Raw genomic sequence first — 17780 nt, 5'->3', positions numbered from 1 at the left:
AATCCAAACCCCCAAAATCCAGAAAACCCCCCAACATTTCCCAGTATGTCCCAGCATGTCTGCAGTCATTTCCAGGCGCTGCCAGTGGCCCCAGGAAGGTGTCAGTTCTCCCAGTGTGATCCCCCAGTCATGCCCAGAATATCCCAGGTGCCTCCAGCATGCATCCAGTCCTGCCCAGTTCCTCCAGTTTGCTTGCAGCATGACCCCAGTTTCTCTCAGGTGCTCCCAGTAGGCCAAAGTGTGATCCCAGTCACTCCCTTTCAACCCCAATATGATCCCAGTAAGCTCCAGTTGGATCCCAGTCACATGCCAGCATTCCCAGTGTGCTCCCAGTATAATCCCAGTTGCTCCCAGTCAGGCCCAGTATGGGGGATGATGTGCAGGGTGTGTTCCCAGTCGCTCTCAGATTCTCCCAGTATTAGTCCAGTCCCTCCCAGTATGATCCAGAGATGAGCCCAGTGTGCTCCCAGTCCCTGCCAGTATGAACCAGTTGTGCTCCACATGGTTCCAGTTGCTCTCTTTCACCCTCCCTTTTGTTCCAGTCACTCCCAGTATCTCCCAGTGTATCCCAGGTCCCTCCAGCATGTTGCCAGTCCCTCCCATTATACCCCAGTATGATCCCATTTGCTGCCAAGCACTCCCAGTCAGCCTCAGTGCAGTGGCACTCACTGCCAGGATGATCCCAGTCACCTCCAGCATGATCCCAGTTGATCCCAGTAGAAGCCCAGTTGTTTCCAATCCCTCCCAGCATGCAGCCAGCCACTCCCAGTTGCTCCTGTCATGATCCCAGTTGCTCCCAGTCACACTCAGCATAATCCCAGTCACTCCCAGTAGATCCCATTTGCCCCTACCATGGTCTCAATTGCCTCTGCAGGCTCCTGCTCACTCCCAGTATGATCCCAGAATGATATCAGTACAAACCCAGTACAGTCCCAGTCACTCCCAGTATGATGCCAGCAGAGCCCAGTCCCTGGCAGTGCTGCCAGCGCTGGGATCCCGCAGCCCTCTGTGCGTTCCCCCCTCCCGGCTGTGCCGAGAGGAGCCCCAAGGGCTGGCAGTGCCCAGGCAGGCTCCCCAGCAGGGCCCAGTTTGGATGTGGGGCCCCCAGTTGTCGCAGTTTGCCTCTCCTTTTGCCCGGGCCGGCTTCCCCCCTTCTCCGCAGCGGCCGGGAGCAGCCGAGAGCCCCGCGCTGCCCGTGCCGAGCTGTGCCGGCTCCAGCCCCGCTCCTGCCGCGGGCTGCGAGGGCTCCGGGAACGGGGCAGCGAGGGGGTCGCTGCTGCTGCGGGAGGAGGAGGAGGGAGGGAAGGGGAGGGATGAAGGAGGAGGAGGAGGGTGGGAGGGGAGATGGAAGAGGAGGGGGAAGGCGGAGAGAGAGCAGCCACAGAAGGAGAAGGAGGTGTGGTTAGGGAGGTGAAGGATTAGGAGGAGGCGGGGGATGGAATAGGAGAAGGGGCAGGAAGAGGAAGGGAAGGAACAGAGGCGGATCGAGGCTGAGCAGCAGGAAGCACGCGGTCGAGCCCTCCGTGCATTCGCAGCCCCCACCTGTGGGATCATCGCCCCCATCGCGCTGGTGAGCGGGGAGGGGGAGCTCAGCCCAGATATCCCGGGGGGTCCCTGGGCTGGGATTTTTTTGGGGGGATGTTTGGAGAATGAAGAAGTGCAAGGCTGAGCGGAAAAGGCCCCGTGGGCGGACATCGGGGGGTGGTGGTGGCGGCTGGCGGCAGAGGCAGCCTGGAGGAGCAGAGCCCTGTGTCCCCCAGGAGCCCAAAGTGGGGAGCCCAGAGAGGGGGGAGCGCCGCCATTGGCGGGAGCCTGCAGAGGCTGGAGAGGGGCAGGGGGGACTCCTTGGAGCCCCTGCAGCCCAGAGCAGAGCATGAGGGGAGAAGGGAGCCCAAAAAGCCCCGGCAGCCCTGAATGGGAAGCGAAGAGGGGGCAGCTTTTGGGATTGCTGGGACTGCCAGCAGGCTGGGGAGGGTGGGCACCGAGGAGAAGGGGGACCCCCAATGCAAGCGTGACCCCAGCAGCTGGGACAGGGGGAACTCCCAAAGAGCAGAGGGGAGGGAGCAGGCGTGGGGAACTCCTGGGGAGGGTTTTTCAGCACTGAATCTTGGTGTTTGGGAGGTTTTTCTGGAGCCTAGGTCGCTGGTGACTTGTAGAGATTGACTTGGGCAGAAAGACCTTCAAACTCAACATGCTCATCCCTTGTTTTCCCCAAACCAGGATTTCCCATTGTCACTTCTTGTGAGGTAGTGAGGAAGAGGAAGATGTCCCTGGACATGGAGTCAGGTGAGGAGGAAGTCAGTGCCCCTTTGCCTCTCTCTCCTGCTGCATCTCCCAGCCCAGCACAGCAGAACCTCATGGCAGAGGCCGTTTTGAGCGGCTCCACGGTGCAGGAACCCAACGGGGAGGAAAAGCCCCGGAGATGCCACACGAGGAGGGGCTGCAAACGCAGATGGCGGGGATCTGAGGGGGAAAGAGCCAGCCTGGGCCGGGAAGGCGGCCGGAGATGGAGCCAGAGGTTGGAGCTGGTGGTCCATGAGGAGGTTCCTGATGGAGAGGAGCCCCACAAGTGCGAGGAGTGTGGGAAGAGCTTCAGGCTCAGCTCCAACCTGATCAGGCACCAGAGGACCCACACTGGGGAGTGGCCCTACGAGTGTGATCAGTGCAGGAAGAGGTTTCAGACCAGCTCTGATCTCCTCGTGCACCAGCGCACGCACACAGAGGAGAGGCCCTTCCGCTGCCCCGACTGCGGGCAGGGCTTCAGGCGGAACTCCCATCTTGTCAGACACCGGCTCATCCACACTGGGGAGAGGCCCCACGAGTGTGAGGAATGTGGGAAGAGCTTCAGGCAGAGCTCCAATCTGATCCAGCACCAGAGGACCCACACTGGGGAACGGCCCTACGAGTGTGGGGATTGTAGGAAGAGATTCAGCCAGAGCTCCAGTCTGTTCTGCCACCAGAGAATCCACATCGGGGAGAGGCTCTACGAGTGTGGGGAGAGTGGGAAAAGCTTCAGCCAGCATTCCAGCCTGATTGTCCACCAAAAGATCCACTCTGGGGAGAGGCCCTACGAGTGTTCCAAGTGTGGGAAGGGGTTTCGGACCCACTCCCATCTCCTCCTGCACTATTGGAGTCACACAGAGGAGAGGCCCTTCTGCTGCCCCGACTGCGGGAAGGGATTCAGGCAGAACTGCCACCTTGTCAGGCACCGGCGCATCCACAGCGGGGAGAGGCCCTACGAATGTCCCCAGTGTGGGAAGAGCTTCTCCAGCAGCTCTAACTTGACCCAACACCAACGGAGGCACCGGTGAGGGAGTGCCCCGAGTGCGGGAAGAGCTTCGTGCGCTGCTCCAGCTCCATCCCCCACTGCAGGAGCCACGCTGGGCACAGCCCTGGTAACCCACATTCCCTGTGATCCATGCTGGGAACACACCTGGCTGCTTGTCCTTTTGGTTTGGCCTTGATTTTCTTCTGATTCATCTTTATCCCTTAAAAACAGCCCAAACTGTGTTAAATGAATGACATTGATCAGCGATCTCTAAAGTCTCACCATTTCATAGGTGTTTGAGGGGGCACCTGCCTTTGCCCTGTCTTTTGGGGGTAAGAAATGGATTCTGGAGCTTTCTGAAACCAAGACCCGTCTCGTTTGTTCCCGGCACCGGCAGCTGCAGCCTCCCTGGTCACCATGAACTCTGGAGAATGGGGGCAGCCAGTGAGAACATGTCCTGGATTGCAAGCTAAGTGTGTGTTCTGTTTGCCATCTGTCAGAGGTAGAGCACTTATCTTCTGTTCATTGGGCAGTTTATCTCTTCCACAACCAATCCTTCATCCAGGAGATAGCTTCTGTCAATTATTATTAATTACCTTCTGTTAATGGGCCATTGAGTGCTACTGCATGGCTGATAAAATAACATCATGCCACTGGGAGATGTTCTGCCCAGCGGGAGGAGCCAAGCATTTCTTCCTGGATAGAATTTGAGTTTGGAACATTGCAGCAGCCTTTTCCCACTGGATTGCCAGAGGATCAACCTTTTCCCACTGGATTGCCAGAGGAAGACCAGGCCCATCTACACCACCACTGGACCTTCAGAGGAAAACTCCACCCTTCTCCAGGATCCCTGCTCCAACAGAGCCACACCTGTCACTGCAGGAGGGCTGCAGCCACCATTCAATGGGACTGCTGCCAGCACCCTGACCCACAGGGTGTCAGGTTGTATTCTGACTCTGTCAGTGGTTTTGGTTTTTTTTTTTTGGTTTTTGCTATTGCCTTTGTATTTTTAATTTTTGCTAAAAAAGAATTCCTATTCCTATAGCTTTTCCTGAGAGCCCCTTAATTCAGAATTATAACAATTCAGAGGGAAGGAGTTTCCATTTTCCATTTCAGGGGAGGTTCCTGCCTTCCTTAGCAGACACCTGGCTTTCCAAACCAAGACAGGACAGCACGACCTGCACCCCGTAAGTCACCCCCTGATGGCCACACCTTGTGGGACCCCCATCTTGAAGAGGAAGACCCAAGAGCACCATGGCAAGAGGCTGGATTTGAAACAAAAACTTTAAGGAAGTTAGACATTTTGGAGGAGCTAAGATTTTAGTTAGAGATAAGCTTTATTGTAATTAATTAAAATAAATAGGTAGGCCTTGATGAAGGTAAGAGTTAGTAATTAACTAATAATGGATTGCTTGTCAACACAATGTTTGGTTAGCTGGGTTTATAATGAAGACTATAGAAACTGACAGATACCTTTTAGGAACATAAGACAATTGTGGGCCTCCTGTGTTCTGAAACCAATTGAAGCCAGGGAATGGGAATTCTACCAAGGGTTCATTTGTCATATTTGCATTGAAAAGGTAGAAAGGTCAGAATGAGGAAGACTTCATTTACTTCCTCATTTTGGGACCCTTCCCATGAAAGGGACCCCAACCCATTTCAAAGAACAAACTACGTATGCCTAATAGATTTTGAACTAATTAGCCTATGAAACGGGGAATGGGATGTACCAAAATTATGAATATGTATTTGTATTTTGGGTATTCAGTAGTTGTATGGATGACAGGACTCTGTAATCACCTGTAAATTGCAGTGTGCATTTGGGAGCTATCCCACACGCCGCCCGGCATCGCAATAAACATACACTTTCTAGCTTTAAACTGTTAGAGAGTTTTTGTCCGTCACAGTTGGATATCGGTGCTAGATCAATATCCATATTTTTTTAATAAATCACTTTGGTGACTGCAGCAGGACATCCTGCACTCTCTGGCCGTGGGGCCAGTGGGGGTCCGGGACCCCTCTGGGCACCCACCCAGGAATTTCTGGGAAGGAGGATCCTGTGATCCTGCTGCCTACGTGGGGAAAGACCAGGTCCTGCTGGAACCACGGACAAAAGGGATGTTTCTCTTTAGGGAAAGGTACCTTATTATATCAGCAGTTAATAGGACGCGGGATTCGTCCCGCCTCAGTGGTCTGGTAACCCGTGTGCCGCAGTGGGGACCAGGGCTCTGGTAGTCCGTGTCTCGTAGTGGAGACAATGGCTGTGGTGTTGTGAATTGGGATTGGAGCAGGGGTGGCTCTGGTTTCAATTTGTAGTTTAAAGGTGCACCTCAGTGACTCGTCATTTGGGTGGTTAGTCCGAATTTTTGGGCTGCGAAGGGTCCCATTGTGGGTGGCAGACAATCCTGGTTGTGCCCCCAGCGTTGTGTGTGTGTGTCTGTGTGTGTGTGTGTGTATTGTAATTGGATCTGTGTTTGTTTGGTGGTTTTGTGATTTTGTGTGTTTAGGTTGTAGATGCACCGTATTTGTTGTGGTTTGTGAGAGTTTGTGTTGTAAGCATTATCATTTGTGTGATTTGGCATGTGTTATTAACGTTTGTAAGTGTTTTTGGGAGTTTTGTAAGCTTAAAGTTGTAAAAGGTCTTTGAAATCCCTGCCTGATTGTGGAGGAACACTGACACTTTTGTTTGGGAGAGCGGACTGATTTCAAGTGTTTGTATTGTGCTTAGACTGTGTTAGAGGGGAATTAGGCTGTGTGTGAGCTTGGACAGCATGTGTTTTTGGATGTAAACTTTTATTTGATGTATGGTCAGGTGAAAAAGGCTTTGTGTGAGTTAAATTTGTTTCCTTAGTAGTTAAAAGAGTGAATGGAAAGCCCACAACTATTCCTGACACAGTCCTGGTGATCAAGCAGTCATTTGTTTCCTGGGTAACCAGAGGGGAGTCCAGACTTTGTAGCCTTGGGATACCTCTTTTTATCTCCCTGTAAAACGCAGAGAGTTTGGTGAGCGCATGTTTTGATAATTTTATTGGTATGTGAGGTTTGCAGTTGCTAGAGTGTGTGGTAATATTTTAAAGTGCTGATGGTTTACCCCCATCCCCCCAATTCTTGTGGAGGGATTTGTGCTGTGCCCTGGCCAAAGTTTGTGTGATTTTCAGCAGGACCTTGTTAAAACTTTTGTTGTGTTTGGGGTCGTGAAAAACCCCTGTCTGTTTCTTTTTTGTGAGCCTAAACTATTAGTGTTAGGAGTCAGGTTGTCAGCAAGAAAAGGGAAATTCAGTTTAGCGGCTTTGGTTGTATGCAGAAAACAGAGAGCCCAGAAGTAGTGCTGGCAGAGGTAGCTGAGAGACTTCTTTGGTGCCCAGATACGCAGCTGAACTCTGTGTTCTGTAACATTTTCCACCAAAGGGTGAGAGAAATTTGGTTAGCAGTCCAAAAAGCTTCGGAATGGGTTACAGTAGTGACTCACACAGCTCTTGGTGCAGCGTGGAATCGTCAAATTTCTGCCAGAACTTGACTGATACTTTGCAAGGTTTCCATCTGTCCTTTGGTTACAGCATGACAAGAGATACGCTTTGCTTTCAGCTGCACACTGTCTACAGTGTATGAAAAGTTGCTTCCAATTTTTAAACATATTTTAATAGGAATACACCTGGAGCAAAGCTTAACAGAGGACCTGATTTAATAAATTATTAGTAACCTGCAACTTGGGTGGAGTACCTAACTACATGGTGTGGTTTCATTAGATTGAATCAAAAGGAGTTTTTCCACCCCTTTTTTGTAGAACTACAAGTTCTTTCCCTAACAGCTGCTGCTCTGAACCCTGCCTTTGAAGGCCTTCTAACCCTTTCTTTCTTTAGAGAAAAGGAGAAAATTAATTAACAAGCTGTTTTATCCCTTTTGTTTGCTAGCACAACTATATGAGCAGGAACAGGAGGCACAGGAATCGAGAACCTGGTTGAGGGGTATTCCCCTGCCCAAGGAAAGATTGCTGCTGTGATCTGTGGATCGTGTTTCGGTGTGCAGTCTGTCAGGACTCATGGGTCTGGCAAGGGTACAGGTGGTTAATACCTAAGACTGGAACTTGTCTCTCTGTTATAAAAAGGAACAAAAGGCTGCCCAGATAACTATATGAATTTTGTTGGCAATTGGTCAAGAGTTACGGGATAGCAGTAAAATATTTGAGTTGTTGGAAAATGGGGTTTCAGGAACATTAAAGAAAGCAGTGGAAATTCTTAGAGTTGAGTGTTGCCAGTATATTTTTGTACCAAGGGAATACCAAGTGAAATTTAAGAACTGGGATAAGATCAAATGACATTGTGAAAAAGAGGATCCTAAACATGGGGGCAAATGAAAGCAAAGAGATTCCCAGAGGAAGCCCTTTAGGGTGTATCTTAACACACTGGAAAGAGCTGGTGGGCTATGGTGGCAGTGAAACTAAAAGGGAACTTGTCAAACTTTCCACGTAGTGGTGGCCACTCTATAGACTTGATGGAGGAGTGAAGTGGCCAGCAAATGGTACACTGGACTATGAGACTCTATTACAGTTCATGCTTTTCCTTAGGCGGGAATAGAAGTGGCAAGAGGTGACTTATGCTGCTATGTTTTTCAGCCTTTGAAATCACCCTGAGTGGCAAAGGGATTGTGGGATTAGGCCTCCATCTGATCCACTGGTATTGGCTCTTGAGAAGGATAATAAAGCTAACAGGGAAAAGCTGAAACGGTGTTGTAGCACGTGCTCCATGCAACAGAGATCTTAGAACAAGAGACAGTAGAGGCACTTTTAGCACCCCCTAGAAAGCAGGAAGGAGGCAGGGTAGAGGAACGAGTAAAATTGGAACCCTCACCAACTTTAGCCTCCCCTAACTTGTCTTCTGGTTCATCTGCCCTGGGAAAAACAGTAATTGAGGGAGGGGTTTCCCCACCAACTCCTGAATTAAGGGAACCATGGAGGCTTTACCCACCGTTGCCTAGTAGTGATAGTGAATGGGATGAATCTGAACCAAGTCCTGAGCCTTCCCTGCAAGGTCTGATAGCATCAAGGGCCAGAAGGCAAACCAGACTGAACCCACCCCCACAAACAACTAGAAAGCAAACTAAAGGACTCATACAAGCACCCTTAAGGCAGGCTATAACCTCTAATGGGGAACCAAGGATGATTAAGGTCCCCTTTTTCTCAGTGGATTTGGAGGCTTGGGAAAAGACTGCTAAGGGTTAAGGGAATGACCCAATAGGGGTTGCTAAAAGGGTAAAGTTTATGGCTAAGCAGCATTTACCTGATTGGGCAGACATGCAGTTACTGCTTGATGCCTTAACAGAAACAGAGAAGCAGTTGCTTTTGAAGGTAGCCAAGGATTTAGCTGAAGACGCTTGTGCAGCAGCACAAGAGGATATCAAAGATGTGTTTCCCCTTCAGGAACCGATGTGGGATCCCAATGAACCCGATGAATGGGCACAGCTTAAGAGATACCAAGACTTTGTAGTAAAAGGACTAGAATGAGCAATTCCTAAAACCATAAATTGGTCAGCCTTACATGCTGTTAAACAAGGTCCTACTCAAACACCTTCTGAATTTTTGGATCACCTCTGGGACACGATGCGGCGATATACCACCCTGGACTCTGGATTGGATGAAGGAATACAACAACTAATAAATTTATTTTTCGGACAATCCACAGGAGATATCAGGTGGAAACTTCAGAAGATCCGGGGCCCAAATAGCTGAGGCTTGGAGACTCTATTGGATGAAGCATGGAGAGTGTTTAGTAATCGGGAGGGAGGATATAAACCAGGGATGAAGAAATTAGTAGCAGTAGTAAGGGCGGGAGAAAAGGAGAAACGTGAGCAAGACCTGCCAAGACAAGGACCACCCCGAGTGGGAAAAGATCCATGTGCATTTTGCAAGAAATTTGGACACTGGAAAAACCAGTGCCCAGAATGAAGAAGGGGTGATGAACAAAGAAAAAGCGATTGGGGGTCGGGGGAAAGGCTGGTTGCTCATGTGAAGGAGGACTGAGGAGGACAGGAGGGCCCTACCCTAGGGGACCCTCTGGTTGTAGTTAAACTGGGGAACAAGGAAAAGGAAGTGGAATTTGTAGTGGACACAGGGACAACATTGTCAGTGTTGAATAAGGTCCTGTACCTCTAACAAATGATTATGTTATGGTAAAGGGGGCTACTGGTCAATCTGAAAGAGCATATTTTTGCAAACCATTAAAGTATAAATTGGGAAAGCAATGGGAGATTCATCCATTTTTATATATGCCTAATGCTCCATCTGCACTTTTGGGCAGGGATCTGCTAGAGCAGCTGGATGCAAAAATAATATTGAAAAATGGAGAAATTAGTTTGGAGGTAAAGGACCAACAATATGTGGAGCTGTTAAGCCTAATGTTAATAATCAAAGAAATTGAAATTGTAAGTGAAGAAGAGAAAAACTTCAAGAAAATAATGGATCAAATATTCCCTGGTGTATGGGCTTCTAATATACCAGGGAGAGCAAAGAATGCATTGCCCATACAAATTAAGCTCAAGGAAGGGGAACAACAAGTAAGGGTTAAAAAATACCTCCTAAAGAAGGAAGACAGAGAAGGGACTAGCAAAATCATAGAAAACTTTTTGCTAATAGGACTGTTAAGAGAGTGTCAGTCTGATTTCAATACCCCCATTTTGCCAGTAAGAAAGCCTGATGGGTCATACAGGTTAGTACAAGACCTAAGGGCTGTTCTCAAAGTAACTGAAGACTTGTATCCAGTAGTTGCTAACCCTTATACTTTATTAACTCCTTTAACACCTGAACTAACCTGGTTTACCATTTTAGATTTGAAGGATGCCTTCTTTTGCCTCCTTCTCTACGAGGCCAGCCAGAAAATTTTTGCATTCAAATGGGAGAACCCCAAAACTGCACGGAGGAAGCAGCTCACATGGTATGTATTACCACAGGGGTACAAGAACTTCCCACTGTATCTGGGGAGCAACTTGCCAAGCATTTAGAGTCTTGGAAACCTCCACCAGGAGAAGGGCAGTTGCTGCAGTACGTGGATGACCTCCTAACAGCCACCCAGACCCAGGAGACACGCGTGCACTGGACGGTAAGCCTCCTAAACTGTTTGGGCCTGCAGGGGTATGGAATATCCCAGGAGAAAGCCCAGATGGTGAGGCAAACAGTCATTTGCCTGGGTTATGAGGTGAGTGCAGGTCAAAGGACCTTGGGGCAGGATGGCAAAGAAGCAATATGCCAGACCCCGAGATCTCAGACACTGAAGGAACTGAGAACCTTTTTAGGCATGACAGGGTGGTGCAGCCTGTGGATTTCTAACTATGGGTTACTTGTTAAACCTCTATATGCCCTGATCAGGGAAGGGAGCAGAGATCTTCAGTGGACAAAAGAAGCAACCCAAGCCTCTGACCAACTAAAGAAGGCCCTCATGTCAGCTCCGGCTCTAGGACTTCCAGACGTGAGTGAACCATTTTTCCTGTTTTCCCATGAAAAACAAGGGATTGCCCTGGGAATATTAGCAGAGAACTTAGGCCCGTACCAGAGAGCAGTGGCCTATCTCTCCAAACAGCTGGACACGGCAGCTAAAGGATGGCCAGGGTGTCTCAGAGCTGTTGCAGCAGTGGCAGTGAACATCCAGGAAGCACACAAATTCACCCTGGGCCAGAAAATGACTGTGCTGGTATCCCACACGGTGTCTGCAGTCCTTGAGGCAAAAGGGGGACATTGGCTCTCCCCACAGAGGTTTCTGAAGTACCAAGCTATACTAGTAGAACAAGATGATGTTGAAATTGTGGTAACTCACATTGTAAATTCAGCTTCCTTCCTCAGTGGGAGTATGGGAGAAGCAGTGATCCATGACTGTCTGGAGACCACTGGAGCCACTTTCTCCAGCTGCCCGGATCTGAAGGACACCCCACTTGAAGATGCTGAGACCTGGTTCACTGATGGAAGCAGCTATGTCATCAGTGGAAAAAGGCACCCTGGATATGCGGTTACCACAAGCAGAGAGGTAATAGAGTCTGGACCTTCACCAGCAAACACCTCTGCACAGAAGGCTGAAATAATCACCTTAACTCGAGCCTTAGAGCTGGCAAAAGGAAAAGAGGTTAACATCTACACGGACTCAAGGTACACGTTTGGGGTGGTTCATGCACATGGAGCCATTTGGAGAGAGAGAGGACTGTTGAATTCACAAGGGAAGAATATTAAACATGCACAAGAGATACTGAGACTACTAGGTGCAGTACAACTACCTGAGAAGGCAGCCATCATGCACATTAAGGCACAGCAAAAAGTGAGCTCTGAATTGGAAGAAGGGAACATGCTGGTGGACAGAGAGGCAAAAGACGCAGCCAGAGGTGAGGTATTTGAGGAGACAGTGGAGGCAACATTGATCCCAGATGGAAACATTTCTATTGATGGTAAGCCAGTGTACAATAAAAAGGATAAGAAACTTTTTAAGGCAAAAAAAGCAAATTATAATCAAGAAGGACAGGCTGTAACAGAGGAAGGGAAACTTGTAGCGCCTTCCTATTTGCTGTGGTCATCAGTGCAAAAAGAACATGAAAAAACACTCTGGGGAGTAGATGCCCTGTACAACCATTTGAAAGGAAAAATTATGGCCAGGAAACTCCAGGGCACAGTAATACAGGTAACTCGTCAGTGTAGTCTTTGCCTCTGAACTAATCCTAAAAACATCCCAAAGCCTAAAGTTGGACAAATTGGGAAAGGCTGCGGACCTGGGCAACAGTGGCAAATCGATTTCACAGAATTATCCAGGAAGGGTAGATATCATTACCTCTTGGTATTGCCTGATACCTTTTCAGGTTGGCCAGAAGCTTTCCCTACTAGGACAGCTAAAGCACGAGAGGTAAGCAAAGCACTGTTGCAAGAAATAATCCCGAGGTTTGGGGTTCCAGCCACCATATCCTCAGACAGAGAGCCGCATTTTGTTTCCAAAATTGTGCAAGAAATTAGCCACCAGCTGGGGATAGACTGTGAGCTGCATACCCCATATCATCCTCAATCGAGTGGCCAAGTGGAAAAGATGAATCATTTGATTAAGCAACAAATTGTGAGATTGGGAGAAGAGGCAAACCTACCTTGGCCCCAGGCTCTTCCATTAGCATTATTGCCAATTTGGACAAAACCAAGGACAAGGGAAAAATTGAGCCCCTTTGAAATATTATATGGGAGACCATATGCAGTTCAAGAAGGAGCCACACCTACACAAATAGGGGAGGAAACCCTACCCGAGTATATGATAGCCCTGAATAAACAACTGAGAGGAACTGCAAAATATGTGGCTGGAGCTCAAAACAGAGATTTGGATGGACCAGTACATGATGTACAACCTGGGGATTATGGGTATGTTAAGTCTTTGGCAGAAAAGACCCTGGAACTGCAGTGGGAAGGACCATTCCAGGTGCTCCTCACTACCTTTACTGCAATCAAGATCAAAGAACAGCAGGCCTGCATCCATCACTCCCGAGTGAAGAAAGCCCCTGAGGAAGTCTGGAAACTGATGCCAGGTGACAAAGAACTGAAGCTGAAGCTCACCTGGAACCGTGAATATATGGACTTAGAGAAACCATGGACATGATGGAGAAGGTGGTAACTATTATAGCCATTGCCATGGTTGTAACAGGAGCCAGTGCGATACCGCGCAGGTACAACGTAACTGGGATGTACCGGTGCCAAGGGAGGGCCTGTGATCCCCACTCTCATAGGGCCCTAAATGAGATCCTGAAAGTCACAAATGCACGTTTGTGGGAAGGGAGAAATGTTTGGGGATGTAGCTATGCATTTGTGCAAGGTGGGTTGCATGAGGCTTACCATCCACCCATGAAACTCATTCAGATTAGCTCTGAATGCTGTGACAAATCTTTGAGTAAGTGCCCTAAAAATAGAAGGGTGTGCAATAAGAGAGTATGATCTTGACTTTAGCATCACTCAAGTGTGCACTGAATATCAGAAGAACAAGATCAGAACTACCCCACTAACACAAAAGAAAGCTGTTCCTACCCAAAGGCCAATTATTCCAGAAGCAGAAGTGCAGCCTGTAGTTCCTGTGATTACTAGAATTGGGCCGTATGCTATGAAGAAAACAAGAACTCAGAGACTGCTGGTTAATCCAGAATGGTCTCTGAAGCGAGTAGAAATGGGAATACAGGTAAATGCTTTGGACATTCAACTAGAGTGTGCCCCATTTCTAAATACAGAAACACGCCTTTTTTCTAAATACAGAAAGTGGAGTTGTAGCAGGCCCAGGGCCTGCAATGCCTCCATGGCATTCAGCAGCCTAAGACAGGAAATGCCTGGTCATGATGACTGGACCTAAGAATCCCCTCTTCCACCCTCGGACCCTTGCTTATCTCTCTAAGCCCACAGCTCACTTTCGCCTCGACCCTCACTATTGGATTGTTTCTAAAACTCCTGTACCCTATATAAAGCCCTACTTCTGCCCTGTTCTGCAGAAGAGCTGTCCCTGAGACCTTGTCAGAAGACATCAATAAAGACATCTCTGTGGAACCTCACACAGCCTTCTCCTCTCTCTGCCAGCATCTGCCAAAGGCACTCAGCAAGCCAAGAGCTGAAATCACAAATGAGCTGAGAATCACTAAAGAGCTGAGCTTGCTAAGACTGGCTGCAGCTCTGGGGCCTGCCTGAGGGGCCCGGACAGGTCGTGCTGAATTGGACTTCTCTGTCTTGGGCTCCCACGGCAGCCGGGGCCGGGGAAACCCCGAAACGCCGGAGTCGCCTCAGGGACAAGGTGGGCATCGGGCACAGCTGGGACTCCATGGTCTCACACAGCTTTCCCAGCCTGAATGATTCCATGAGTCTGGGATTCTATGAAGGCATGATTCAAAACAGATTTGAACTCCAAATCTACCATATACAAATATTACAAAGGTCAAAATTCACGTGAAAGAAATTAAAGATGATTCTTTAAGATTGAAAGAATCGTATGTCAATGTTACATATAGGTAAACCCTATAAAAGAAGAGCCTTGTTACCCTTGTAAAATGATGGCTCAGGCCTGCTGCTTGGGCTAAGTACAGCTAACAGCTAGCCTGACAAGTTCCTGTGAGAAAGGAATTTGCACCTGTGAGAGGAAAGACTTCTACCCACATCTTCTATGCAGGAGACAAGAATGGAAACCGCGTTAGAGAGAGGAAAGGTTTTGACTGACACCTACATGAGCAACTACTAACCAATGAACTGAGTTGCACTAAGTTACTAAGCAATTAAAATGAAACACAATGCCTTCAGAAAACCATAGAAATATGAACTGTGAAGAATAAAGATGGGCTGTTGTGCATGAAGAAATAGGTGTCTTGCCTGTCTCTACAGCGACATGTAAAGACAGCATTGCATGAACTGCCCTTGGGTTTAACATCTTCAGTGAAAAGCTAAACTGGGCCTCTCTATTAAGAATGGGTTAGTGGTTCAAATGTCCTTGTCCTTGAAGAGAATTCAAAAGCCTTCATAGATATGTTCCTGCTTCTGTAAATACAAACACCTTCATGTTAACATGTGGAAATATATTCTGATTATCATTATTGACAGGCCAATGGAAGAGAAAAAATAATCAGATTTTGTAGGCTGACTTCTTCCCTCTAATACCTGGCCTTTCTGGCTGAGATGCCAGACTCATGAGCACACTGCTTAATTCTTTTTCAGTTCAAGATGATGCAGAGTTGCGAGAAAAGCTGTGCCTCCAGTGAGGCCTGGCCTTGTACACATCTAGTAAAAATGGTATTTCTGAGTTTGAGGTTTCTCAAAAGACAGATCTTGGCCTTGGAAATGCAACTCTCAGTCAGTGACTGTTGTCAGAATGTGCAATAAAATGCAGCTTGTGCCTCTTCTGTGTTTATCTTTTGTGTGCAGGTTGTAGAGTTTGTTGTGTGTTGCTGCTTTTCCCCTGCTCTTTTCCCCGCAGTGTTTGGGGAGCAGAGGTGCAGCAGCCCCGGGAGGGCTGTGGCAGCCGAGCCGGGCCAGCCCCGGCGGGCTGGATTCACGGCCGCAGGGCCCTGCTGGGAGATGGAAAATGAGATGATTGGCTCTGGCAATTAAGGGATGAATACTGTGTGAATATTGAGAGAAGCTTTATTGGTGTACAGTTATGTCATTGCAGTTTAGATGGCCTCTGTTCTCCCCATAGCTTCCCTGTGGGCAGCGCCTTCCCTCTCCCCTGTGGGCGGCACAGGCCCCGCTCTGGCCCAGAGCTGTGTTTGTGTGCCTTGAAAACGTGGTGCTCTAGGGTTTTTAAAAGTTTATTTTAGTTTCTGACTAAATTCTGATTGTTTTATGTAGTTTTACAGTTACTGGAGAGATTGAAAAGCGGTAAATGCAGCGCCTTATTACCTATCAAATTTTAACATGGTCTGATCTCTTTAACAAGAATGCTAACACATTTGCCATATAAAATGATGCCAGATACTGTCACTAAAAGCTGTTGAGTTGTTCAGCAATATGCTAAATTGCACATTATTATATTTATTTCCCAGTAACCCTGCACTTTGAAAAGTCTTACTGAATTTCTGTTTCCATGGAATTTGCAGTTACCATGGGTTTTACTCATAACTGATTTACTTCTAATTCTAATATGCTTGTTACAACTTTAATCCCTCCAGCAGACCATCATGCTGTTATTTCACTTACAGCTTGTTCACCTTTAAGTTGTCTTTTTGTGTTAATAACCTTAGACTGAGTTACATCATGTCATATCTATAACTTTTAAGAATGTTCATTTGAATTCTGTTAAATTAAGGCCAAATATTGTAACGCTCAGTTACCTTCTTGAATAAGGCTAAGTTTTATTAAGTAAATTTTGGTAGATTTTATAAATGTTAAGATTCAGTTTTACGTCATTTCAGCAATGATCTATTCCAGCTTTTTATGGATCCAGTTATGTTCGGTATTAATAGTAATTAACATTGAGTTCTCTTGTGTGCTTTTTGTTCTACTAAGGTGATAAGGAAATTATGTTTATTAATTTGAAATCCTTTTAGGACTGGGTTTTATTGAGTTCATCTTGTTAAGCTCTATTGATGTCGAAAGGAATTTATATCAGGTTTGAGTGTGATTTAATCTGAGATATCATAAATTTTATGAGTGAGCTGTTCAGTGTTTCCTTTGTTGCATTTTTTCTGTCATAAATACATTCATGTTTGTATTCCTGTTTTTATAGCCAGCTTTTCATATGTTTTACCATCTTTTGGTGTAATTATCTACAAGACACGTGTCGTTTCAGGATCCTTCTTTTGTTCTCTAGCTGCTCATGTATCTCTTAGACCAGACTACCCCTCTGGCTGGGCTCTGCACTGGGGCTCCATGGTTTGACCTAGTGCTGCCTCATGATTTTCAAGTATTTTTCAGAGTTCCAGGAAATGATATCTCAGCTTTGTCAGAAGTCTTCTCTAAACTGATGGTATTGTGACATCTACTCTAAGCAATCAGATGCAATCCCAATTGTTATTACAGAACCACTCCAACAGTTTGCTGTGTTTAAAGCATCTCCATGCTGAGGAAATTCTGGAGGAGGCGGCTATTGGATGGTTCATCCGTCTTTCACCCCTAGACCTTTACTCCTAAGTGCTATTCTTAGGAGCCTTGTTTAAAATTACATTTAGGGAATTCTCTCCCACTTAGAGCTTGGGTGGTGGCCAGGCCTTAGCTCTACCTGGACAGGAATTTGCCAACAGACCCAGATGTTTTCTGCATCAAAACTAGATTGGAGTTGCTTTGACTTTGCAATTTCACCGTCTGTACATGACAGTTGAACTATTTTTAAAGGGAGCTTGGGAATTATGATCTGGAAATAATTATCCAAGTCCCCACTGAATCGAGGTTTGTCAGCTGTTTGCAGACTCTGGGATGATGGTACATTATTTCAGAGATTTCTGTTTATTTCATTCCACCTATGTTGTTAGTTTTGTCCGCTATTTGAAATATTCCCGATCGTTGTATCTAAATTATTCCTAATTGCTCTAAGTTTCTTGTCTACTACGTGTATTATTTTACTACGCTGTTTCTTCATACTCATAACAAAAGACATGCATCTCATTCTTAAAAAACAAAAAAGAAGAGGAATGAACGCCTTAAGAACATTCAAATAATGCAATATGTACATGAGAAATTTGGATGACTAACATTTTGAATCATGCAATATTTACATTAGAAACTTGGAAAAAAGGCCATCCCATCTAAATCCCAATGGAGTGTCCACAGGGAAGCCTAATTGATTCATTAACTTCAGGAGAAGAGATGCCTGTGTTTTATCACCAACAGCTCAAAGCAGTCACCTGTTCATTCCATCAGATACTGATCAGCTCTGAAGAAATGAGGCCCAGTGGAAAGAGAAATAACCGCATCCCCTTGCAGCCTTTGTGGCCAGAACAGGAACAGGAGTAGGACTGCCAAGACACAGCTGTGCCTGGAAACTGACAGAGGCAATTGGCCAACAAAAGCCTCATGGCATCATCATGGGACAGTGCTCCTCCCAACCTT

General features: G+C 47.2%; 1 pseudogene; it reads left to right on the top strand.

Annotated features, from left to right (window-relative positions):
- The first annotated feature begins 2696 nt into the window (after window positions 1-2696).
- LOC135292512 (zinc finger protein 420-like) overlaps window positions 2697-17780 on the top strand; it is an 89967-nt pseudogene continuing 74883 nt past the window's right edge.

Source organism: Passer domesticus, unplaced genomic scaffold (genome assembly GCF_036417665.1).
Source record: "Passer domesticus isolate bPasDom1 unplaced genomic scaffold, bPasDom1.hap1 HAP1_SCAFFOLD_37, whole genome shotgun sequence".
Taxonomy (NCBI): Eukaryota; Metazoa; Chordata; class Aves; order Passeriformes; family Passeridae; genus Passer; species Passer domesticus.
The sequence above is the reverse complement of the archived record's forward strand: the minus strand, read 5'-3'. Positions and strand labels throughout refer to the sequence as shown.